At 37.0% G+C, this 26,565-nt stretch overlaps 1 protein-coding gene and 1 pseudogene across 3 annotated transcripts in view; both read right to left on the minus strand.

The window, feature by feature from the left end:
* The window catches only part of LOC307188450 (olfactory receptor 13C3-like), a 135,375-nt pseudogene that overhangs the window by 69,078 nt on the left and 39,732 nt on the right, over positions 1-26,565 (minus strand). The gene's annotated exons all lie outside the window — the stretch shown is intronic.
* LOC307188453 (phospholipid-transporting ATPase ABCA1-like) overlaps positions 1-26,565 on the minus strand; it is a 190,388-nt gene that overhangs the window by 20,045 nt on the left and 143,778 nt on the right. The window contains exon 10 of one of the 2 annotated variants that reach the window (XM_079925549.1): positions 12,598-13,117. The exons of the other annotated variant lie outside the window; for it this stretch is intronic. The gene's annotated coding sequence lies outside the window, so the exon portion shown is untranslated. Of the gene's footprint in view, positions 1-12,597; positions 13,118-26,565 lie in introns of those variants that run through there. 2 annotated transcript variants of the gene reach the window in all.

Genomic DNA, 26,565 nt, shown 5'->3' on the forward strand with positions numbered 1-26,565 from the left:
GGGTTTTTTTTTTTTTTTTTTTTTTGCTCAGAGTACCCAAAGCTGTTTTGTCACCTTGACCTCACCATAGTAGGAGAATCCCCCAAGAAAAGACCAGCAGTGCAGAAGGCTTGAGGCAGTAATTACAGTGTCCCTCCAGAAGAGGTGGCACATTGTGGAAGTGAGCTCATAGCCAGAAGAAAGACACAAAAAGTTAGGTGGTACCCAACATTAGTATGGCACCAGAGGGGACACAGCTCACCTGTGAGTACTGGAGGGTGAGAGAAAGCAAACTAGCCTGGCTTAGGGGGCAGAGGCAGGACCGTTGGAGTCCAGGCAGGCAGGGGAACAAGGAAAATGACAGATGCCATGTGACAGCAGGCCAGACTTGGCAATAAGCACATCTGATACATATGTCCAGGAGGTTACAGAAATGATGATGAAACAAAGGGAAGGCGGGATTCTGCACTAGCAGGTGAAGCATGAACCAGTAAAATAAAACCTATTTCTTACTACCATATTGCCAGGGTGTACTAAGAAAATACATATACATGTATATATTTATGTATAACCAGAACGTTTAACAATATTTTTTAAAAATATGGCTCATATGATAAAATACCATGCAGTCATTCTGAATAAGTTTTTAAATAAATATTTAAAGAGCTTAGGATAAAGTTAAACTGTAAGGAGGAAAAGAAGAATATTAAATTGTCTATATAGTGTGGTTCAAATATTTATTAAAGAAATACACAGAGATATAAAAAATACCAAAATATTAATGCTACTATTTTATCATAGCAGAATTTTGTTTGCTATTGTGTTTGTTAGCATTCTAAAACAATAAATATAATGACACTAAAAGACTAAATGTAAAGAGCTGGGCAGACAAGCGTAAACAGTGCTATGATTAGTATTCTCACCTAATTCTTATACCTTTTTATGTATTTGTCTCATAATTACTTTATGTAAAATGATAAAAAGTTAAAGCAAAAGACAGCTGCAACAACTGTGCAATATGCACTTTTAAAACAGACTTTAATGTTATTCAGAAAACTGTTAATGAAGCTTATCTCTGGATGGAAGTGTTACAGGTCTTTTTTTTTTTTTTTCGGTATGTGGGCCTCTCACTGTCGTGGCCTCTCCTGTTGCGGAGCACAGGCTCCGGATGCGCAGGCTCAACGGCCATGGCTCACGGGCCCAGCCGCTCCGCGGCATGTGGGATCCTCCTGGACCAGGGCACGAACCCATGTCCCCTGCATCGGCAGGCAGACTCTCAACCACTGAGCCCCCAAGGAAGCCCCACAGGTAATTTTTTTCAATAGTCTTCTTCTCATTTTCTTTCTTCCTCTTTTTTCTCCTCCTCCTCCTCTTTCTTCTCTTCCCCTTCCTTCCCTCTTCTTCTTACAATTAATCAGAAAAGTAAATGTTATTAATTCCTTTAAATGTATCTACACTTTTACTTCATGAATATGTTTCTGCCTGGTGTCTTTCTGTGCCATTGTGGAAAGCAAAAATACCATATTTTTTTAAAGCAAATTTGAGTCTCATCCATACCATGAAGTGTCCCAGATGACTACTCTTCCCTCCATCTCACACAACACTCCTGAAAAGATCTGGCATGTAGACCATGATTTGTTGTGTCCTACATTGAGACTACAATATACGCCCTACGAACAGAGTCCTTCACTCAATCTCCTAAGTTCATGGAATACAGTAGCTGCTTAATATTAATTGCATAATTAATATTTTTGAATGCTCATCACACGTCCTCTCTTGATTCCATTATAATAAGTGATGATTTCCGAATTCCTTTCACCAGCCCAGACTCATTCCCTGAGCTTCAGCACCACCTGTACAACAGCTTGTCCAGTACCTGCATTTGGATGTCCCATGGTCCCCTCAAATCCACGTAGCTGAACGGAGCTCATGATCCTCCCCAAACACCTGTCTCTCTCCACTACTTGAGTTGATGGTGTTGCCATTCATCCACTTACCACCCCAGACTCTCTCCTTTCACTTTACCCCCATCCATGAGCAAACCCTGATTATTCGGACTATTAAATATACCTGAGTCAATTACATCTCAGTAAAACTGGAAAAATTTTTTTAAATTAAACAAAAATATTGTTGAGTGCTTGACAGATGCTGTTGACCCTAGGTTAACCACCTTAACACCAGAATATTTAAAATATTGATTAAGAGATAACCTATATATCTTTCTCCTATTGATCTAAATTTAGTATTTTTAAAACACTTACCAGGTCATTTTCCAATTAAGAAAATATTAAGAAGACAATAAACAAGACATGTCTATCAAATTCCACAGTTCTTGCCACTCCCATACCTCCGAGGACAGGGCAGTGTTTCTGGATTCCAAAAGCATCAAGTCCACTTTAGTTTTCTCTCGAAATCCCACATTTTATGGGGAATGGGTATTTTATTAAAACATTCAGCAGTGAAGTATTTCTGCAGATCAAATGTTGATTTTGCATGCATTTATTTACTCACAATCGACTCACATTAAGTCTGCAAGTCCTGTTTATTGTCTTCTTAATATCTTTCATATCCATTCCCATCTCTATCACTGTCATTTGCCCAGATTACCGTAATATTTTCTCAGACCTCAATTGCATTACTGCACATTTAATCTCCTTCATAATTTGATCAGAACGGCAGAAGGGGCTTTCAAATATGCAAATCTGGTCTTTTCACTTTGGTTTTTAAAAATCCTTCAGTAGTTCTTTGTTTACAGGATAAAATTTAAATTTCTAATTTTACTGAACAGGACTGTCGTGATCTGCTCCTTTCCATTATTTGCACTTCTTCCACAACTATTACTCTGTGTATACTTAATTACTATATTTAATTGGTACTAATTAAGTATATCCACAAGTATACTAAAAAGTGATATATTAAGTACTTGTGGTTACCCCAGCTGTTTCATGACCTTTTTACCAGATCAATTCTGAATGAAATATGCTCTTATAGACAACTCCAAGTTATCTTAGCTATGTAATCATTTTTCAAGATTTGGCTTAATTTGCTCTGAGAAATTCCCCTCTTCAACTTACGTTAAAGCTCTCACTCCCTACTGCCATCCTCTGTCTGTGCATATCTATCTTCATGCCCTCTATTGTATTTTCCTGGTTGCTTGTGTGCCTCTACAATTAGAATATGAGTAAATTAAAGATAACTTGATTCATCCTTTTATTGCCAACAGGAATTACATTGGATTATACTTAGCAGGGTCATCAAAAGGCATTTATTGAATGAAAGCACACATAACCAACATCAAATCTTCGAAGAAACCTTACTGCTAAATGTTCTAATAAAATTTTCCACTTTCCATGAGTGCATATGATAGGAGAGAAAACCAAAGGAAACCACTGACCAAACAAAAAGACAACCTACTGAATGGAAGAAATATGTGCAAATGATATGACTGATAAGGGGTTAATATCCAACATATATAAACAGCTCATTTAACTTAACATCAAAAAACCAAACAACCCAACTAAAAAATGGGCAGAAGACCTGAGTAGACATTTTTTCAAAGAAGACATACAGATGGCCAACAGACACATGAAAAGATGCTCAACATTGTTAATCATCAGAGAAATGAAAATTAAAACCACAATGATATATGACCTCACACTTGTTGGAATGGCTATCATCAAAAAGAACACAAATAACAACGTTGGAGAGGATGTGGAGAAAAAGGAACCCTCACACAATGTTGGTGGGAATGCAAATTGGGGAAGCCACTGTAGAAAACAATATGAAGGTTTCTCAAAAAACTAAAAAACAGAACTACCATATGACCCAGCAATTCTACTCCTGGATATATATCTGAAAAAAACAGAAACACTAATTCAAAAAGATACAGGCCCCCACCACTCCAATGTTCATAGCAGCATTATCTACAATTGCCAAGATATAGAAGCAACCTAAGTATCCATCAACAGATGAATGGATTGAGAAGCAGTGGTATGTCTATACAATGGAATACTATTCAGTCATAAAAAACAATGAAAATTTGCCATTTGCAACAACATATTGCATTGGCCAAAAAGTTGATTTGGTTAGTGAATACACTGCTCAATAAAATTCTTGGTGAAAATGAAAAATGTGTCTTATTTTTACTTAAAACTGAATGAGACTTAATTGATGTTTATAGGACATTCCATCCCAAAACAACAGAATACACTTTCTTCTCAAGTGCTCATGGAACATTCTCCAGGCTAGATCATATCTTGGGTCACAAATCAAGCCTTGGTAAATTTAAGAAAATTGAAATCATATCAAGTGTCTTTTCCGACCACAACACTATGAGACTAGATATCAATTACAGGAAAAAATCTATAAAAAATACAAACACATGCAGGCTAAACAATAAACTACTAAATAGCTAAGAGATCACTGAAGAAATCAAAGAGGAAATCAAAAAATACCTAGAAACAAATGACAATGAAAACACGACGACTCAAAACCTATGGGATGCAGCAAAAGCAGTTCTAAGAGGGAAGTTTATAGCAATACAATCCTACCTCAAGAAACAAGAAACATCTCAAATGAACAACCTAACCTTACAACTAAAGCAATTAGAGAAATAAGAACAAAAAACCCCCCAAAGTTAGCAGAAGGAAACAAATCATAAAGATCAGATCAGAAATAAATGAAAAAGAAATGAAGGAAACAATAGTAAAGATCAATGAAACTAAAAGCTGGTTCTTTGAGAAGATAAATAAAATTGATAAACCATTAGCCAGACTCATCAAGAAAAAAAGGGAGAAGACTCAGATCAATAGAATTTGAAATGAAAAAGAAGTAACAACCAAAACTGCAGAAATACAGAGGATCATGAGAGATTACTACAAGCAACTATATGCCAATAAAATGGACAACCTGGAAGAAATGGACAAATTCTTAGAAAAGAACAACCTTCTGAGATGGAATCAAGAAGAAATAGAAAATATAAATAGACCAATCACAAGCACTGAAATTAAAACTGTGATTAAAAATCTTCAACAAACAAAAGTCCAGGACCAATGGCTTCACAGGCGAATTCTATCAAACATTTAGAGAAGAGCTAATACCTATCCTTCTCAAACTCTTCCAAAATATAACAGAGGGAGGAACACTTCCAAACTCATTCTACGAGGCCACCATCATCCTGATACAGAAACCAGACAAAGATGTCACAAAAAAAGAAAACTACCAGCCAATATGACTGATGAACATAGGTGCAAAAATCCTCAACAAAATACTAGCAAACAGAATCCAACAGCACAATGAAAGGATCATACACCACGATCAAGTGGGTTTTATCTCAGGAATGCAAGGATTCTTCAATATACACATATCAATCAATGTGATACACCATATTAACAAACTGAAGAATAAAAACCATATGATCATCTCAATAGATGCAGAAAAAGCTTTCAACAAAATTCAGCACCAATTTGTGATAAAAACCCTCCAGAAAGTAGGCATAGAGGGAACTTGCCTCAACATAATAAAGGCCATATATGACAAACCCACAGCCAACATCATTCTCAATGGAGTATTACTCAGCCATAAAAAGAAATGAAATTGAGCTATTTGCAGTGAGGTGGATGGACCTAGAGACTGTCATACAGAGTGAAGTAAGTCAGAAAGAGAAAAACAAATACCGTATGCTAACACATATATATGGAATCTCAAAAAAAAAAAAAGGTTCTGAAGAACCTAGGGGCAGGACAGGAATAAAGACGCAGATGTAGAGAATGCACTTGAGGACATGGGGAGGGGGAAGGGTAAGCTGAGAGGAAGTGAGAGAGTGGCATGGACATATATAGAGCACCAAAAGTAAAATAGATAGCTAGTAGGAAGCAGCCACATAGCACAGGGAGATCAGGTCAGTGCTTTGTGACCACCTAGAGGGGTGGGTTAGGGAGAATGGGAGGGAGAAGCAAGAGGGAGGAGATATGGGGATATATGTATATGCATAGCTGATTCACTTTGTTATAAAGCAGAAAGTAACACACCATTGTAAAGCAATTATACTCCAATAAAGATGTTAAAAAAAAAAAACTGAATGAACTTCTTGGCCAACCCAGTAGGTGGACTTGGAGGGTATTATGCTAAGTGAAATAAGTCATAAAGCGAAAGACAAATACTGTATGATATCACTTATATGTGGAATCTAAAAAATAAAACAAACTACTGAATATAACAAAAAAGAAACACTCACAGATATAGAGACCAAACTAGTGGTTACCAGTGGAGAGAAGGAAAGGGGGAGGGGCAAGACAGTGGTAAGGGATTAAGTGGTACCAACTACTATCTATAAAATACATAAGCTACAAGGATATATTGTACAACGTAGGGAATACAGTCAATATTTTATAACAACTATAAATGGAATGTAACCTTTAAAAATTGTGAATCACTGTGCAGTACACCTGAAAATTATACAATATTGTACATCAACTATACCTCATTAAAAAAAAAAATAGTGGTGTTTTACTGTCTTAAATTCCAGAGACCTTTCCCTATTGCCTGGTACGTCAGGTGACAAAAAACATGGAGTAACTATTCTTAGACCTTGATTGCATTAGAATCACCTACCTTCTCCCACTGAAAATCTCAGTCATTAGGGTTAGTGTCTGGCTTGGGCATCTGTATTGTAACAGCTGATCCTAATGAACATAGAAATCTGAAAACCAGAGCTATGGAGGGTGCTTTGAATTTTTTTTTTGTTTGTTTTGCAATGTTTAAGAGATCTTAAAAAGAAACAAAATGCTGCTCCATTTTTACTAGCAAATTTTGTTCTATCCTCTGGGACTATTGTCTTGTCTACTTTCTTTGTCTTTGAAGTCAATAAATTCTACTCTTGAAGCTGTTGAAAACATTTCCCCCTTAACACCTCCGTCCATCCATTTTAATTAAACCACAGATCTTAGGTCTTTGAAGACATCTCAAGTCTTACACTGAGCCATCCCTCTAGTGACATCAGCCATGGATCAAAACATCTTTCAGATGACCCTCTGGGACTCTGCTGCTCACTTGCAGAGGCAACTGCATTTGGCATTCCTCAAGAAGCTTTCAGTATAATCTGAGCATTTCAAGTGCCTAAATGGAAGGGAACCTATGAATTTTGGAGCTCTTTCTAACATACAATATCTTAAACGGCATGTTTTCCCCGCAAACAAGATCTTCATTAATTTATAAAACTCACACAAAGTGATGGAAAGGAGTTCTTGGTCTGATACAGCAGCATAATGCCCTATGGGAAAGTACTTTCAGAAATAAAAACCAATAGTGTTCTACTTTGACTATCTTTGTAGATTTAAAAGATGATTAAAAGAAACTCCAATAAGTTCTTTGTATTTTAACTTTTGTAGCAGTGAATGATTGGAATTTTACTATCACTCTTATTATAGTACTTCAGAGTACTTATAAATCTATTTTGCGGAAAAGCAGCTTTCATGTTTCACTCAGAAGTATTAATGCCTTTCCTTTACTACAGGAGAAAAGATGGTAAGAAATGAAGAGTTAACTATTCTTATTGTCAAAGGACATTCAGATGAGATCTGTGTTTTGCTATAAATGTGTTCAGTGTGCTTGTTAATATACAAATGAAAGTATCAATACCAATTCTTTAAAATAGTGCATATGATTTCTTAAAGCCAATAGTTCATATCACATTTTCATTAACAAGGACTTTGGATTGAAGTCTATGTGCTATTTTATAAGAGAAGGGAAAGATGGCACTTGGTATGAACAGAATTAAGAAGAATGTCTCCTTTCTGATGAGTCTCTGTGTCATAAATGGAAAAAAGATCAATGTCACTCCCTTAAGGTATGAACCCCTGATGCCAGGCACAGAGTCCCAAGACACTGGTTTCTCAACTGGGGACACAGGAATCTTAGGGACCTCAGATTCACTCCAATCCTATATGCCAGAAACCCTTTAAAAGTTGCCCAGGCAATAAAAAATTTAAAAACAATAAGCCCACTTACTGAATGTTCATGTACCTAGCACTGTGCTAGGTGTAATTTGTACAAACCAAGTTAATCTGGACTGTATGATGGAGGCATTTTATTATTCTCATTTTATAAATAGAAAACAAATACTCAGACAACTTAAATGACTTGCCTAAAGTCACATAGTTGGAGAATAGGGACACCTGAATTGAATCCTGACCTGTGTCACTCCAGCTTCTAAGGTCCTGACCTCCATGCACAATGATGAGTCCAGGCCTTGTTCTGGAACAGCCTGACCCAGTCCCCTCACTGCAGACCATGACCCTGTCTTTTACTACAATGTGAGTGTAGCCACTGTCCTTGGTGTTTTTCTTATTTAAAGTACCCTTCTATTTAGAGTTTAGTCTATTATCTTTTAGCTAATTTAGTTATTTTAAAAAATATTTTTGCTGCCTAGCTCTGAAATTTCTTAAGACCTTAAGTCTACAGAAACTTTTTAAAGTAATCCATTCTTTCAATAAAAAAAAAGGTAGTCATCTTTTCTTCTCAGATTGCTACCCAGTATTCTTCAGTAATCTATTTTTTTTCCTCAGATGGAGCACTAAAGGAGAACAACAGGGACTGTTGTGAAAATGCAATGCAATACAATGATATGTGTAAAAGGTAAATCATGGTGCTTGGTACAAAGAAAGCATCCTGTTAGTTCCACGGCACACCACACTAAGAGTTCCCTCCTCACAGACTGGTCTAGAACGTCCTTAGCCTCTCCAACTATACAGACTGTCTTGCTTGAGTTATTTCTGGGCAATAAGAACATAGACATTGTGATTCTCCATTTAAAAACAGAGAAATAAGCTCTTAGTATGTGCCAGAAAACTCAGGAATTGTCCTTTTGACATCATCTAAACAATCATGCCACCCTTTTCTTTGTCTTGCCAGAATTACTTTGCAATAAATGTGTAAATAAAAAGGTCTCAAAGTCTTGATCATTGGGCATTTTGTTACCTAATATTGAGGTCCATGTAACTATGTTAAAAAAATGTTAAATAATATTTAAGTTCAAACAGAATTCTAGTTTTCTAGCACTCTGCACTTAAATCCCAGTATTAACTCATGTCTGGAATGGGGTTATCATTTGTTTGTACTTTCCAAAACGTCATGAAGGTCAGGAAAATGAAATTTTGTAGTTTTTAGTGGTCACTAATAAATGATTCTATAGTATATTTTTGAGAAACAAATACATCTAGTTCATTTAGAATAAAATCCAAATTTCCAAGGAATTCCATGAGATACACATAATTCTTATTTTAAGATAAAAAAGCTGAGACCTTGAGAAGTTAATTTGTCAAAGGGCACAAAGCAAGTACTACTGGGTTTCTCTGCCTGGGTTTCCCAGACAATAAGCAGGCTGAGAAACTGGTGTAGCCTCCCAGTGAAAGGAGCTTATGCAGGCTCAGCATCCCAGGTGTCAGGCTTTCTTCCCACAGAGAACTGCAATAGGTCCGAAGATCTTCAGATACTGGGGCATGAGCATCCCAGATGACTCCTATAAATAGCTAGTACCCCAAATGCAACTGGCCAGTTTATTCCTTTCTTGACAAAGCCACTTTCTCATGTTTGCCCTTTACAAGTGAGACCCTCAACTTCATCAGTGGAAGCCTTGGTTCTGGTATACCATTCTGTGCAGTGGTAAGAGACAGGCAGACATGGGTATCTGTGTCACTGATCTTGCCTTGTGTTATTTCTTTTTATCCAGTAAAGCCTATTTCTTATACCTTGATATAAACTGATGTGGGATTCACCCCAATCCTTTGCCTGACAGGGAGCAGCCTTGATGGAGGTCACTCAGCACCATACTGCCTTTCTACCTTGAATGGAGACATTGTTCTAAATTTCTTTTGGTTGAAAAGAGAATTCCTAAATTAATTACAAGCAAAAGAAGAATCCCCCATTTGTTCAGAAACATGGCCACAATAACTATGCCTGGTATAACACCATTAAAATTAGCCTCTCTTACTTCCTCTACTTCTTTACTCCTTCACCATATAATAAAACTCATATATACATGCTCTAATATTAATTACTTCTTTATCTACTTTAGTCTACTGCAAACAAACTAGTTTATCTTTTAAGACATTTTAAATGTTATCATATTAATTCCGTAGGAAAACACCAGAATTTTCCCCTGCTCCATCTCTAATCTTCCTGCTGTTTCATTTTTCCCTGTAAATACTTAACTTTAAGTTACCTTCACAATTCCTTTCCTGCCTGGGTTGCTCAGATCTTCATGGCTCATATACTTCCAGAACTTGGAAATGTATTAACTTTTCAGCCTTTCTTATTTTATGGAGCAAATAGTTATTCAGAATCTACGATTTACCAGCACCATGACAGGTGCCTGGTATATATCTGAAAATAAAACTAACAGTTTCTGCACTCCTAGAACTTACACTCTACTGCAGGAGAGAGATAATAAGCAATTACATAAGTGTTTATAAAACATCAAATTGTAAAGTTTTATGAAAAAAATAGAGGTAATAGAGAGTAAAAAAAATGAACAAAAATCATTACAGCCTGGCACCCCCTCTGTATCCTCTCTCTCTCTCCCTCTTGGAGACCTCTAATCAGACACTTTCCCCTCTCTGTGTCACTTCACACCAGTACCTCCTCCTCCAGCCCTGCTCTCCTTCTCCTTAGGCTCATCTCTATCTCCTAACACCTTCCAAAAAATATGCTTTATATTAATTCACCCAGTTAATTTTAATGGAATTGAAGTTATTTTCAATAAAGTAAATGCTATCATATTGTCAACAACTCACAAAGGAGAGAAATTTAATTTGTGAAACATCATAGTACAATCACTGGACCTCCAAGCTTGTAATGCTCTAGAAATTCACAATCACAGTTCCATCTGGACAGAGAGCTATCAGCCAAACAAGGCCAGATTTATGCATTCTTTTTAAAATTGGTGCTGAAAAAGTAATTTCAAACATTCAAACTCAGCGTCACTTTTTAAAACTTGAAGTGGGCAAGTGTAACTGAAGTGTACTAATGACTTTCGGTGTAGCTTTAGCCTACATTAATCAGGAGTGCTCTCATTGTTTGCAGATAGACTTTATAGAAATGGCTTTGCAAGCTTTTGCTTACCCATTCTGGCAGTTGGAAGCAGAATAATTTATTTGTGAAGCATCCTTTATGCAAACTATATCCATTCCCCAAATGTTCCCTTGAATTAAATAAGGCAAGAGTGTAGACAAAATAAATTAAAGAAAATCATAGCATGCAAATATTATAGAAGGAATTAATTAAAACCTGATGGCATTTGACCAGAAAAAGAAAGGGAGAAACTAATAAGTATGTTCAAGAAAAGGAAAAATAACTCGCATGATGTTTGGAGGAAATGGAATGTTGAAAGTGATAGAGAATAGTTGAAACTGGAATTATTATGAAGGGGGCAATAGATTATTTTACCAAAAAGAGAATAAACAGAATTCAGAGTTAAATGCAACTTCTATGTTAGATAAGTCTACAGTTAAATATAGAATAGGATTTTCTTCTAAGAACTTACCAAAAATTGCATTCAGCTAAGGTGTAGTTGTAGTATATCTGATAGGAAGAATTTTAATAAAGTAGGTTTTTAGGTCTCCTCTGATATATTCGTTTCAGAAGTGTAATAACCGTAATGAAATAAGAAAGAATACACTGCACCTACTTGAAGAACTCTGCCCAAACATTTCTGGATAAAGTCAAAATGGTTATGCATTCTTCCAAAATAATGTCACAATGTCTACTACTAAGATAATTAAGCAGTTGGGTCACTGGGATTATTAGATCTTCTGGTTGCCTGTGGGTTTGAAAGGATCCTTTCTATACCAAGCCTAGGTAAAAATTCATTTTAAATGTCAAATACTGAATAAAGTCATGGTTTAGTGGTGATGTTCAACAGTTGATTATAGTATAACATGCTAAGAGGTGCTAGAGAGTTTCACAAAGTTGTTAGAGAGCAGAGGTAGAATTCCTAACCTAGCCTGGGAAGAGTCAGGGAGGACTGCACAACTGGTATGATACTTGCAATGGCTCTTAAAGGATGACCAAGAATATAAAGTTGACAAGGACATTTTAAACCTCAGGGACAGCATGTACAAAGACACAGAAGTGGGAAGGTCTCTGACCAACCACCTCCCAATGCTTGGCAATGCTTGAGCATGAGGAGAACTGGGGAAAGAGCAAGAATGAAACTAGAAGGCATGCAGTAGCCAGATGTGGAGGAGCCTTGTTTCAGGGAGACAAGACTAGTCCTATGGGCCAGGCAAGAGCCCAGGGTGGAAAAGACTGGGTGGGGTATATGGTGAACTACATAGCCTGGATTCTTTCCCAAAGGAGGCATCCCCTAACCAGTTTCAGTTGTTTATTGACTGTATAATGTGAATTCAATATTTTGTATGAAATATTGCTGTGTCTAAATGAGGAGGTTAATTTAAACTTTGAGAAATTAGACTATAGGCCAAAACGAACACTTCCATGAGCAAATTCAGGTTGAACAGGCTTCCATTGTGTAGCCTCTGCTGTAATATACATAAGAATAGTACATAAATTGAATTAATCCTAACTCATGATATACATAATCTTCTAGATCTAGAAGCTGGATTTGTAATTCTATATTAATGTTATCAATATATTGCCTTGTAGTTTCTTTTCTCTTAAAGGGAAGAAAATATTTGAGTTATATGGGAGCTGCCATTAAGCAATGTAACTATATCTTTTTGTATTTTATCCTATAGAACAAGGGTACCCACATTTATATACATAACAGAATCTTGCAGGATGTTTGTTAAAACTTTAGATTCCTGCCATTAACTCAAGCCAAGAATACCAAAATCCCAGGATCCAGGAATCTGCCTTTTCAGCAAGCTTTCCAGATTTTTCTGATACAACGGCCTCATAACCACACACTGACAACCTCTTTAAAGAATGTTCAGTGTGAATGAAAAGATCCATCCCATTTTTCACTGCATACACTGAACATGACCTGAAACAGAAGCTAATCGAAGTCCAGAAAGCTGAGACAATCAGACTTAAAAATTAGACCCTACCTGATGATGGAGCACCTACGTCTGTCTCATTGAGTCTCCTCCTTTAGACTTGAAATCACTCACAGAGAAAAAACCTGTAAGCAACAGAGAGTCAAGCACTTTCCCGTGATCTGGCCCTCCCTTACATGCCACCTGTCTTAACCTCTAGCCAACATGCTCATAATTACAAAAACAAACAAATAAAAACCTACCACATTGCATTTCTTACCATTCTATGGTCTTATAGAACTTTTTTACATGTTAATGCCTTGTAGAGCCTGGGTTTACTGCCTGCAAAGCACTTTCCCCTATTCAATTCTTCACCCAGCGAACACTCATCTATCCTTTAAGACTAGAGCCAACTGAGAGCTCCTTACTGGAGCCCAGGTGATTTATTGCTCTTACCTATGGTTCCCACAGCAACTGGTTCAGATGGTTGTAACAACACATTTCATTACAATTATATTTATTTGACTATTTCTTTTATTAGACCTTATAGCCTAAATAGTAAATTCGGTAGCCCTTCACAGCACCAAGTGATGGACTCAAGTTTAAATGTAGTTGTGAAATGACTGCCAATGTGGAGGACACTGGAGTAATTAAGCCACAGACAATCAACCCAGCCCATCCATGGCTGAGTTGATTAACAGTTTAAAATCTTTTAGTCAAATAGAGGTCTATTAAGAAATTCAAAATCAATTCAATCACTAGGTATTACATTTTATATTCCACTGTCTTAATTGGTGAGATCTATTCCACTGTTAACATCTAGGTTGTTCACAGTGTAGGAGTTTTCTTTACCATGAAGTCGTTGTACTAGTAAAGGACAGGATCTCTATTAAAACCCATTTAATAACTTAGAGAGAGACAGCAGGCAATACCATAAAGATCTTGGAGTCAGATAAGCCTAGGTTCAAACCATAAATATACCACTGTGTGACCAAGTTATTTTATTACCTTGAGCCTCTATTACTTCACCTGTAAATTGGAAACTGTCTCACAAGGCAAAGAGCTAATTAGATAATTAAATATACGAGAACATACTCAGCATATTGGCTAACTCATGGTAATCACTCACAAATTTGTTTCTGCTGTTGTTGTATCAAACAATTGCACCAGGGACAAGTCATGATTAGAACATGCATATGAGAATAAGCCTCAGAGCCTGTTGATCTCACAGAGCCCAAAGTCTGTTCCTTGATTTTTTTTCTTTTTTTTTAAACATCTTTACTGAGGTATAATTGATACACAAAAAAACTGAACATACTTAAAGTATACAACTTGATGAGTTCTGACATATATATATATACCCATGAAACCATCACCCCTATCCAGGTAATAACTATATCCATCATCTCCAAAAGTTTCTTCCTTTTTTGTCCTAGAAATTTGAATTTGTCAGTGTGCCAAGAGTTAACTGATCTCTGAGGGGCTGGAACTGATCTCTGAGGGGCTGGTTTATAACAACAAAATTCTCAAGAGATAGGTGGTAAAGCAGACACTAGCAGATTTGTTAATTTATCATGGAAGAAGAAATACTTCCAACAAATTCAGGGCGCTCTTTCCCTGGTATTAGACACAGGAGACTTCAGTAGTTTGAAAATGAATGCGTCATCAGAAGGTCGCTCAGTGACAAAGAATCAGAGCAAAGGAATTGGATGCTCTTGAGGAATATTTTAACAGAGATGTAGAAAAGCCAGTAATCTCTCCTTGTCCCCCAATCCTGTTCACTTTTCTAGTGGTCAGACTGTGTCTTTTGGATAACGTTTTTCTATACTGGGCAAAATTCCTCCTTTTCTAGACTTAAGTAGGTAAGACTCCTCTTTTGTTCACAGGAACATGTACACTGCAGATGACTCAGTGACACTTTTCCTTGTTTTAGCCTGGTCACTTTAGTAAGGTGTAGACACTGCATATAATTCAGTCAATTATTTTATTTATTTATTTATTTTATTTATTTATTTTTTTGGCTGCGTCAGGTCTTAGTTGCGGCATGTGGGATCTTTCACTGTGGTGTGGGCTCTTCATTGTGGCGTGTGGGCTCTTCGTTGTGGTGCGCAGGCTCCAGAGCACGTGGGCTCTGTAGTTTGCGGCACCAAAGCACAGTAGTTGTGGCACATGGGCTTAGTTGCCCTGCGCCATGTAGGATCTTAGTTCCCCCATTCTTTACCACTGGACCACCAGGGGAGTCCCTCAGTCAATTATTTTTAAACTGTATGGTTACGTCCGCAGATAATTAAACTCTTGGATGTTGTGTGCTAAGTCCTATGAGATACCCTCACAGAGGATGGTTTTATCTACCTACAAGAATTGAAGTCACCTTGCCGTGGCTCCTTTAGAAACGGCAGCACCAGTATTCACTGGTCCCACTTAGACTCATGAAACATTTTCATTTTACACTGCAGAAGGACTAGCAACTTTGACTCTGTAATGTGGCTTCACAGTGAATGCCATGGTCATTTCTCAAGGATACTTGGTATTATGGGTAGTCTTCTCTTCACCTTTAGTAGATGACTTACAGAAAGATTTAAATGCGTTTCAGAAAGTTAAGCATGTCAGCACATGTCAAAACACTTAAATTATAGTGATTTGATGTCAATATCAAAAGACCTCTTGCTATAATTAATGTCCTCCATGAATCGAGTCTCTTTGAAATGACTTTTACCACACTCTTAAACAAGTTGACTGCTGCACATATTTCCTAATTGGAATATTCCTAGCATTAATTTTTATGGAATTAAAGAATTTTAAAGGCTAGAAATTATTTGATCTTTCTCAGAGTGGGAAAATTTTGTCTCCAATAAGAGCTTAATAAAGGAAACTCCTTCTCTCTATTAATAGAGAATGACATACAATTTAATTTGTATCTACATGGTAAGAAAAATTGTTATTGTGAAATAATAAAGTTCAGAAAAGGAAGGTGCGTCATAGGTCTGGATATTGGGTACACAGTAGGGACTCAAGCAACACCAAATGAGAGCTTTCAACTTGTCATCATGGTGTAAAGCTTTTATTACAAAAGAATTTACATTGCTTTTGACTTGAGATTACTTTTTAGAAATTTCTCCTTCACTTTCAAATTAATAAATGGTTACTGAGCACTGGCTAGGCGAGCAAACACCATGCACTAGTCAGGAGCATAATTTTTCTGGTTTATTGATTTATAGACGTGCAAATTTGCTTTGCTTCGATTTGATTTTATAGGCCATACTTCAGTTATGTTTGTCAATTTCTAAATGATTTATTCTTAAAAATAATAAAATCAATAATAAAAACATCTGGGCTTGTAGTCTCCTGTGACTTGCATAGAGCCTCCAATAAAACTACTGAGTTAACTGTTTTCAACCTGTTATACAGTCGGGGAACATGTAAGTTGTGCTCAGTGCTGGGAACACAGTGTGAAGGAAAACAAATGAGGTGCCATCTTTAGTCTGTGTGACTCCTTGAAGGCTTGGACTCTATCTTATACTAACACGTAGACCTCCACTTTGGGCTATGTCCAACCACCAGGGCTCCTTTCGCGATTTTTAGGAATGTACACTTTGCCTGGCAGTTCTCCGCCCAGCTCTTTGGTTGCTGTGGGACAGTGGGGCTGACACTTTTCCCACTGGCAGAGCACTGGACACACGCTGTTCTCTGAAGGAGTATAGCTGACCTGGCATACAAACGAAGAAGATGTTTTCTGCAGAAATAGGACTCTACTGCCTGAATAAATGATATAATTATAACCAGGAATATATTGTTTCACATATTAAAAAGCTGTTGAATAAAGCAAAATTGAGAGCCTTGAAAATAAATTTGAGCCAGTGAAAGAAGAGTTAAGTATTTAAATAACATTATTTGAGAATGCTGATGAACTGAAGAATCAATGAGCACTTTAAGGTTAAGAGAGGGTATTCAATAGTCGACCTTCATTGGGGAGGAGGACACTAATCATGATGACAATCATACTCAGCAAATGTGCTCAAAGTATATCCAGGAGGTGCTCTCCAGAGGTTCTGCCTACCCTCACCTGCCTGACCCATAAACGTGACCAGCAGAACAGTCAAAGAGGTTTGAGAAAAGAGGCAAGGGCAGGAGTACAAGAATTTCCCACAAGCTGGCACGGGATCCTCATCAACCACATGCACGTGCAGAGTTTCTGACACTTGTCCAGGATTTGGGCACTGGGCTCAGCAGATAGGCAAGTGTTCTTCCTGCTGCTGCAATGCACACGTGTGTATCTAGGCTGCCGAATGAGCGCAACTGCACGGAGGGATTCTCCTGAAAACAAGGATCGTGCCTTACCCAGCTCTGAGTTCTCTGTGCTGAAAATGGAGCCTTCACATAGAAAGAATTCTTTAGAAGTTCGCTGTATGTATGAATGATCAAAATAACATTTTTCTAATCATATATAATGTAAATAAGGCACCTTGTAAAGACAAATTTAATTCAACACCAAAACTCCAGTTACAATACAACAAGGTTGACGCATGCACTCACTAAAGTCACTAACATCCTGTTTCTGAGCATTCTTCCTCATGGCCAGTTTGGCTGCTATAGGCCACATCATTCCCCAGTGTGCTTCGTCTTGGATAGCGGAGAAAATACAGAATGATGTTTCAAGGAGCCTGCCTTGCCTATGAGGTAAGCAGCTAGTGTCCTTCAAGACTTAAAAAAAAATTAGATTCATTTGGCTAAGTGGTCTTAGAATATGTTGTAGGAAACTTAGTTATTCATAATTTAATGAGTCTCTATGTTGTCATTTTTGTTTAAAACATGAAGTATGACTGCTAATATTTTGATAAATTAGAAACCTCTCCTATCCTTTCCTACTTTTGTGCTCCTCCTGTCTTCTACTGATTCAGTATTTGCTAGTCATGTACCAGATGTAAGTTCTAACACCATTGTGTGAAAAATAATAATAATAAAGAAAGAAGAGAGGGAGGGAGGGAGGAAGAAAGAAGAGAAGGAGAGATAACTTATTGCTTTTTAGCATAGAGTCTATGATTTATGCTAAAAATCATAAATTATTATAAATCATAAATTAAATAAAAATTTAAAAAGATTTTATACATTTTATACAGGGGTCATCTCATGATTTTTAAAAGCCACACACACCTCCAGAAAAGGAAATCAACCAGAGGATACTTATAATACCGACCTGGGAAATAGTTTTAAAGACTTCTGCTATGAGTTGAATTGTGTCCCCCAAATATTCATCTGTTGAAGTCCTAACTCCCCAACTCAGAATGTGACCTTACTTGGAAATAGGGTCATTGCAGATACAATTAAGATGAGGTCATACTGAGGTAGGGTAAGCCCTTTCTTATAAAAAGGGAAAATTTGGTGGGATTAGGCTGCAGCAGAACTGGACAGGAGCATACAGAATGGCTTCACCCAAATGCCTGTTCTTTCCACATGGTGGCTCCAGCAGAGCGGCCATACTTCTTCCATGGTGGCTCAGGGCTCCGAGACCAAGTGTTCCAAGAGCTAAGAAGCGAAAGCTGCCACTTTCCTAAGGCCTGGACTGAAAAACTGGCGCAATATCACGTCTGCAATATTTTATTAGAGCAAGCACAGGGCTTGCTCACACTTCAGGGGAGTTGACACAGACCCATGTCTTGTCTTGGAGTGTCTAAGAATGCGCAGGCTTCTTTAATCTGCCACATGACTCTTATCAAAGATCATTCCAGGCGTACTTTGAAAAAACATCACATTAATTATAATTAATAGATCATTTTGATTTTTCCAAATCTTTTTTCAGGCAAGGGTTTATGAATTAAGGGGCTAAACATATCTTCGAATCAGCCCCTACCTTGTCCCCTTCAGTCAGCATTTATGTGTCTCATTATATCCTATGTGTGCATTCAATTTTATAATTATGTTTATAAATGAATTCATAACTGTTCAAAAATTATAATATCCTCAAAGCACCTTATCTTGTATAATTTCTCTCAGAAGATAAAAAAGGTGGTGGGGGGTAAGATTTAGATACAGAAATGACCACAGGACCATGCAAAGATGAAGGCAAAGATTGGGGTGATGCTTCTGTAAGCCAAAGAATGCCAAAGATTTCTAGCAGACCATCAGAAGCTAGGCAAGAGGCAGAAGAGATTCTCACAGCCCTCAGAAGGAACCAACCCTGCCAACACCTTGACCTTGGTCTTGCCTCTTCCAGGACTGCTAGATAATATATTTCTGTTACTTAAGCAGCCCAGTTTGTGATACTCTGTTATAACAGCCCTAGCAAATGAATACACCTTCTTTGAAGTCATTGACTGGAAACAATAGTGTCTGTCTTGTCAAGACAGTCTACTACCACACTCCCACCCCCACTGAAATCACACTGTGGGACAACCTTGAGCTCTGCCTTAGCTGAAGCGTTAAAAAGCACTTAACATTGAAACAAATGCTTTATCTTATCTGGTGATTACACAAAGCAGAAGCAGCACTAGATCAGAGGTGCTCCTCGTAGAGCTTTCCTATGTTTACCCTGAGCAAGGTGAGGCCAGGGAGCCGATGACTGATACACCACATTATGTTAATGTAAGAGATATTAGTAAGTTCAAGGGCAGGGATGAAGCCTTCTCCTTATTGCTATTCCCCATAGATTCCAGCTCAGTGCTGAGCACAGAACTATTACTTATTATTTAATCTTTGATATAAGACACTACAAGTCTCTTCGAGAGTTCATTTTGTTTTAAAATCTTCTGAATAAAAATATAAGTAAAACAATTTTTCACTATTTGTAAATATCAATAACAATAGGTAGAAAACAAACCAGTGAATTTGTTTTATTCCTGAGAAAGCTTTTCAGTAGGGCGACCGCAAAGAAAGACAAGCTAGTCTCTGTCGCCATCTAGTGTGGAAAGAGGGTTATAACAGTATAGAGCTTAAATTTAAACTCAATCCTTCCAAGGATAGTTAAATCTATACCAGGAAAAATGCAAGAGTGTAGAGCTCACATGTAGAGCTGCTTCCTATTTCGACACAAGGTAGGCCAGTGTAGCTTTTCGTTGCTTGTTATCTTGTGCTGGTTTACAGAGCATGAGCTCTGTGATGAGCTATTTATTCAATTATCAAATCTCTATTCAGCCACTACTATTTTCCAGGCACTGTAATGGTAATCATAAGTGGTATAAGACACTTTATCCACAAAATAGACAATCATGTGATATAAGGGAGTCATACTTAAATGTGTTTAAATAAATTTATTCTGCCCTTGCCACACTACCAGAAATATTCAAAATCTCACCCATTTGAAGTTACTCTGTCCACTTCAGCCCTCCCTCCGTCCATTTGGATCCATTCTTGCTTGCTTTCATCCCCTTGGACTTTCTAAGCCCTTGGCTTTTCCCCCAGGTTCCTAGTTCAGGCTGAAACCACCTTTTGTTTTGATGATTCTTTTGACCACACTTCTTTGACTTTGCTCCTCAGAAATTTTTCTTAAACATGAGTTTTTAAAACTCTAACTTCTATGCCAGCCTTAGAGAACCCGAACAAACCAAATATTATACTAGGAAGCAAAAACGACACTACATTAAATCTTCAGCCCTTGAGGTCCCTGTCCACTGGGAATGAGATAATGTCTTCTTTACTCTCTGTTTAGGAAATGCAGTACAAACACAGTTCTGTGCACCCAGCTGTTAACAATTACCATCACACACACACACACACACACACACACACACACACCCCTAAAGCATCTGCTTTGCTGGTATCCGAGTTCAAGAAAGGTTCCAGAAAGCTTATCCCTGCCACCACGAAAGAAAACTCACCACTACTTGGAGAGACAATCAGTATGGACTTTGGCAGGCAGATTACTTCACAGGACTCCCCAGTGTTTCCCAGAGCCAGGTACTAGTTTTAATAATAAGCCCTGAGTATGTTCCTGAGGAAGTATGAAATAGCCAGCCATACTCTCTCTTCTGGGCTGAATTGTGTCTCCCACAACTCATAAGATGAAGTCCTAACCTCCAGAACTTCAGCATGGGACCATATTTGGAGATAGGGTTTTTAAAGAGATAATCAAGTTAAAATGAGTTCCTTAGAGTGGGCCCTAATCTAATACTACTGGTGTCCTTGTATCAAGAGGAAATTTGGACACACAGAGGGACACCAGGCAGGTGCATTCAGAGAGGCAACCATGTAAACACACACGAAGAAGGCAGCCATCCACAAGCCAAGGAGAGAGGCCTCAGGGGAGGTCTCCTCAGAGGTGAAACCAACCCTGCCAACCCCTTGATCTTGGATTTCCAGGTACCAGCACTGGGAGAAAATAAATTTCTGTTGTTCAAGGCACACAATCTATGGTATTTTGTTAAGGAAGCCTACCAAACTAATACATCCTCCTATGCAATAACCCTAATCTTGGTTTAATGGTCTCTCCCCTCTAGAAAATTTAACTCCATGGAGTCTTCAACTTGAGTAAAAACCCTACTTCTTAGAAGATAGATTGTCTTTCCCATAATCTTGACTCTCCTTTGGGCAAGTTAATGATTACTCAGCCAGACTTACATTCGGTCAGGATGAAAGATCGTCTTCTTTAAGGGAGATCAGTAAAGTATCGAAGACATTCTCTCAGCCCCACATGTTCATTAGGTGACTTCCCTCATGATTTATCTATGCACATAGACCCTCCTAAAATGATTGAAAGTGACACATCTTTCATGTTGCTCCCAGGATCTTCTAGAATGTGTCAAAATAAGACATTAATTAAGCACCTGCAAAGCCAAATTCTGATCTCCGCTGAGAGCTCATTTTCCTCTTTTCCCAATTTTCTCAAATTACGTTCAACTCTAATGTTCTAACTCCCCGAATCAAGTTATACTGCATGGTGAACACCAGATGGCAATATACCCCACGTTATACACATCTCAATCTATTCTATCTCAGCACTCCAACTCTTCCCATCCATTTTCATTGTCAGAGCTTTAATTTCAGTTTTATTTTTAATCCCTTCTCCCCACTCTCACCAAAGTGATACTTTTTAAAATTTAAGCAATATTCATATTGCTTTTCTCCTGGTTAAAAAATATATATTTCTTTAGTACCTAAAATGTGAGCTATAAAGCTACTAAATTAGCATAGACAACCTTGTGTGACAATTCCAGCTTTACCACCTGCTACTCCCTCTTCATATACAATGATCATATCACACCAATCTACTTATTTTTTTTCTGAATGCAAAATGACATTTTACAACTCTAAATTTAAATACATGTTATTCTATTTGTCTTGGAACTCTTTTCTTTCACATACTCATTTGGATACCCTTAATAACCTTCTGAATGCAACTCTGGTATCAACTCTTCCAGGAAGTCCTTTGTAATCCATTCCCAGATCACAGCAAAGGTTACTCACTCACTCCCATGCCTCACAAATGATTCCACCTTTACACTATATTTCTAGACTGAGAAGATGGTAAGGGAAGTGTTTATACCTTTATCATCTTCTCATCACCAGGACCTAACAAAGTAATTGAAAATTGGTGAGTGTTAATTAAACGATTTACTCAAGATCAGAACAGAGCAGGAGAAACATGGTGTTTGTTTGCTTGCTTGCTTGTTTTATGTGGGGGAAGAGGGAATGGGAATATTAACAATGTTGATTTTGCAATACCTAGGTTATCCAAGTAAGAAAAGCCCCTCAATCCAGTAGCTCCTATGCCCAAGTGTTGGCAAGAATACAAAGTTGAAACCCTTGTGTGCGGTTGGTGAGAATATAAAATGGTGCAGTCATTATGGAAAACATCATGCAGCCTCCTTAAAAAATTAAAAATGGAACTGCCATATGATCCAGCAATCCCACTTCTGTGTATATACCTAAAAGAACTCAAAGTGATATCTCAGAGAGATACCTGTACACTCATGTTTAATGCAGCATTATCCAGAACAGACAAGAGAATGAAGCAACCCAAATGTCCATTAACAATTGAAAGGATAAAGGAAATGTCGTGTATACATATAATGGAATATTCTGCAGTATTAAAAGAGAAGGAATTCCTGTCACATGCTACAACATGAATGAACATCAAGGACATTATGCTAAATAAGCTGGTCACAAGAGAGCAAATGCTGTATGATATCCACTCAGATGAAGTAGTCAGACTCATAAAAACTGAAAATAGAAAGTTGGTTGCCAAGGATGGGGGCAACAGGGATTACTGTATAGTGGGTACAGAGTTTCAGTTTTGCAAGATGAAAAAGTTCTAGAGATCTGATGCACTATAACGTGAATATGCTTAACACAACTGAACTGTACACTTAAAATTGGTTAAGATGGTAAATTTAACCAATTTTGACATAGTTAAAAATTTTAAAAAGATGATGTATTTCAGTCCCTTCCATTTACAGACTAGAAGAGAAGAGGCAGAATGTAGGGACATGGGCAAGGAGAAATAGCAAGATAAAGTCACTTAAAAGACTTTAAGATCAAGAACAAGGCAAGACATTTCTTTATACTTATAATAAAATATCAGAAAGGGAATGTAAAATAAAATCCCTTTTAAAATTGCATGAAAAAAAAAAAACACTTAGGAATAAACCTGACCAAGAAGTTGAAAGACATATATGCTAAGAACTATAAAACATTAAAAAAGGGATAAAGATGATTCAAAGAAATGGAAAGATAGCTCATGCTCTTGGATTGGAAGAGTTAATATTGTTTAAATGGCCATACTACCAAAGCAGTTTACAGATTTAATGTGATCCCTATCAAATTACCTATGACTTTTTCCACAGAACTAGAACAAAAAAATCCTAAAATTTATATGAAACCATAAAAGACCCAGAATTGCCAAAGCAATCCTGAGGAAAAAGAACAAAGCAGGAGGCATAACCCTCCCAGACTTCAGACAATACTGCAAAGCTACAGTAGTCAAAACAGTGTGGTACTGGCACAAAAACAGACATATAGATCAATGGAACAGAATAGAGAGCCCAAGAATAAGCCCACACACCTATGGCCAATTAATCTTTGACAAAGGAGGCAAGAACATACAATGGAAAAAAGACAGTCTCTTCAGCAAATTGTGTTGGGAAAGCTTGACAGCCACATGTAAATCAATGAAGTTAGATCACACCCTCACACCATATGCAAAAATAAACTCAAAATGGCTTAAAGACTTAAACATAAGATACAACACCATAAAACTCCTAGAAGAGAATATAGGCAAAACATTCTCTGACATAAATCATACCAATGTTTTCTTAGATCAGTCTCCCAAGGCAATAGAAATGAAAGCAAAAATAAGCAAATGGGATCTAATCAAACTTACAAGCTTTTGTACAGCAAAGGAAACCATAAACAAAATGAAAAGGCAACCTATGGACTAGGAGAAAATATTCACAAATGATACAACCAACAAGGGCTCAATTACCAAAATATACAAACAGCTCATACAACTCAACAACAAAAAACACAAACAACCCAATTGAAAAATGGGCAGAAGACCTAAATAAACATTTCTCCAAAGAAGACATACAGATGGCCAGTAGGTACATGAAAAGATGCTCAACACTGTTAATTATTAGAGAAAGGTGAAGCAAGACTACAATGACCTCACACAGTCAGAATGGCCATTATTTAAAAATCTACAAATAATAAATGGTGGAGAGGGTGTGGAGAAAAGAGAACCCTCCTACACTGCTGGTGAGAATGTAAACTGGTGCAGCCACTATGGAAAACAGTATAAAAACTGTTTTCTAAACTAAAAAACTAAAAATAGAGTTGCTAAGTGATCCAGCAATCCCACTCATGGACATCTATGCAGAAGACAAAACTCTAGTTCAAAAAGATACATGCACCTCTATGTTCATAGCAGCACTATTCACAATAGCCAAGACATGGAAACAACCTAAATGTCCACTGACAGATGAATGGATAAAGAAGATGAAGTACATATATATAATGGAATACTACTCAGCCATAAAAAAGAATGAAATAATGCCATTTGCAACAACATGGACAGACCTAGAGATTATCATACTAAGTGAAGTCAGAAAGAGAAAGACAAATACAGTATATGACTTATATGTGGAATCTAAAATATGACACAAATGAACTTATCTATGACAAAAAAACAGACTCACAGACATAGAGAACAGACTCGTCGTTGCCAAGGGGGAGGGGGGGGGAGGGGGGGACTGGGAGTTTGGGATTAGCAGGTACAAACTATTATATGTAGAATGAATAAACAACAAGGTTCTACTGTATAGCACAGGGAACTATATTCAATATCCTGTGATAAACCATAATGGAAAAGAATATGAAAAACAATATATATATATAACTGAACCACTTTCCTGTACAGCAGAAATTAACACAACATTGTAATTCAACTATACTTAAACAAAATAAATTCTTTAAAAATTTTTAAAGAAAAGAACAAGGCAAGAATATCCACTATCACCACTACTGTATAACGTTATATTGGGTGTCCCAGGTAGTGCAATAAGGCAAGAGAGATAAAAGGCGTTACAATTGGAAAGAAGGAAACTGTCTTTTTCACAAAGATTGTGTATATAAATAACTATTAAAAAAACCCAATGAATCTATAAAATAACTAATAAAATTAATAGGAGAACCTACCAAGCTATCAGGCTGTGTCAGGTCACACAAACCAATTGCATTTCTATTTACCAACAAGAAACAATTGGAAAATATATTTTAAAACATCATTTGTAATACATTAAAAATATAAAACAACTGAGAGAAAATTAAAAGAAGACGTATAAGACTTTTATAGTGAAAGCTACAAAGCATTGTAGAGAGAAATTGAGGAAGACCTATTATAGAGATAACTTGTCATGGATTAGAAGACTCAATGTTATTTAGATATCATTTCTTCCCAAGTTAGTTTACAGATTAATGTTATCCCATTCAAAATCCAGACAGAAATTTTGGAGAAACTGACAAGAAGATTCTAAGCTGATATGGAAATGTAAAGGAACTGGAAGAGCCAAAACAATCTTGAAAAAGATGAATCAAGTTGGAGGATTTACACTACCTCATCATTAAACTCAATATAAATCTATAATAATCAAGTCATTGCAGTACTGACATAAAGAAAGACAAATAAATCAATGAACAGAATAAAGATGTAGAGAAAGAAACACACATATATGATCAATTGATTTTCAACAAAGATGCCAAGGTAATTCAATGGGGAAAGGATAGTTTTTTCAATAAATAATGCTGGAACAAGTATATACACCATATACAACAATCTATTTGAGGTAACTAATAGAACTAAACATAAATATTCAATCTATAAAACTTCTTGTGGGGCACACAGAATATCATTTTTACCCTGGGGAAGACAAACATTTCTTACATAGGATCCCAAAACATCAACATGTATTAAAAGAAAATTTCAAATATCATGATTTTCAAAATTAAAAATTTCAGCTCTTCTTTCATTATGTTTGGTATTAGCTGAAGTTTTCCATAGATGTCCTTCATTATGCTTTGCAAGTACCCTTTGTTGTTGTTGTTGTTGTTAGGTACTATTTTTATTTGTTTCCAGCTTTATATAGGTAAAATTGACAAATAAAAGGTA

The sequence above is a fragment of the Stenella coeruleoalba genome (assembly GCF_951394435.1).
Source record: "Stenella coeruleoalba genome assembly, chromosome: 7".
Lineage (NCBI taxonomy): Eukaryota > Metazoa > Chordata > Mammalia > Artiodactyla > Delphinidae > Stenella > Stenella coeruleoalba.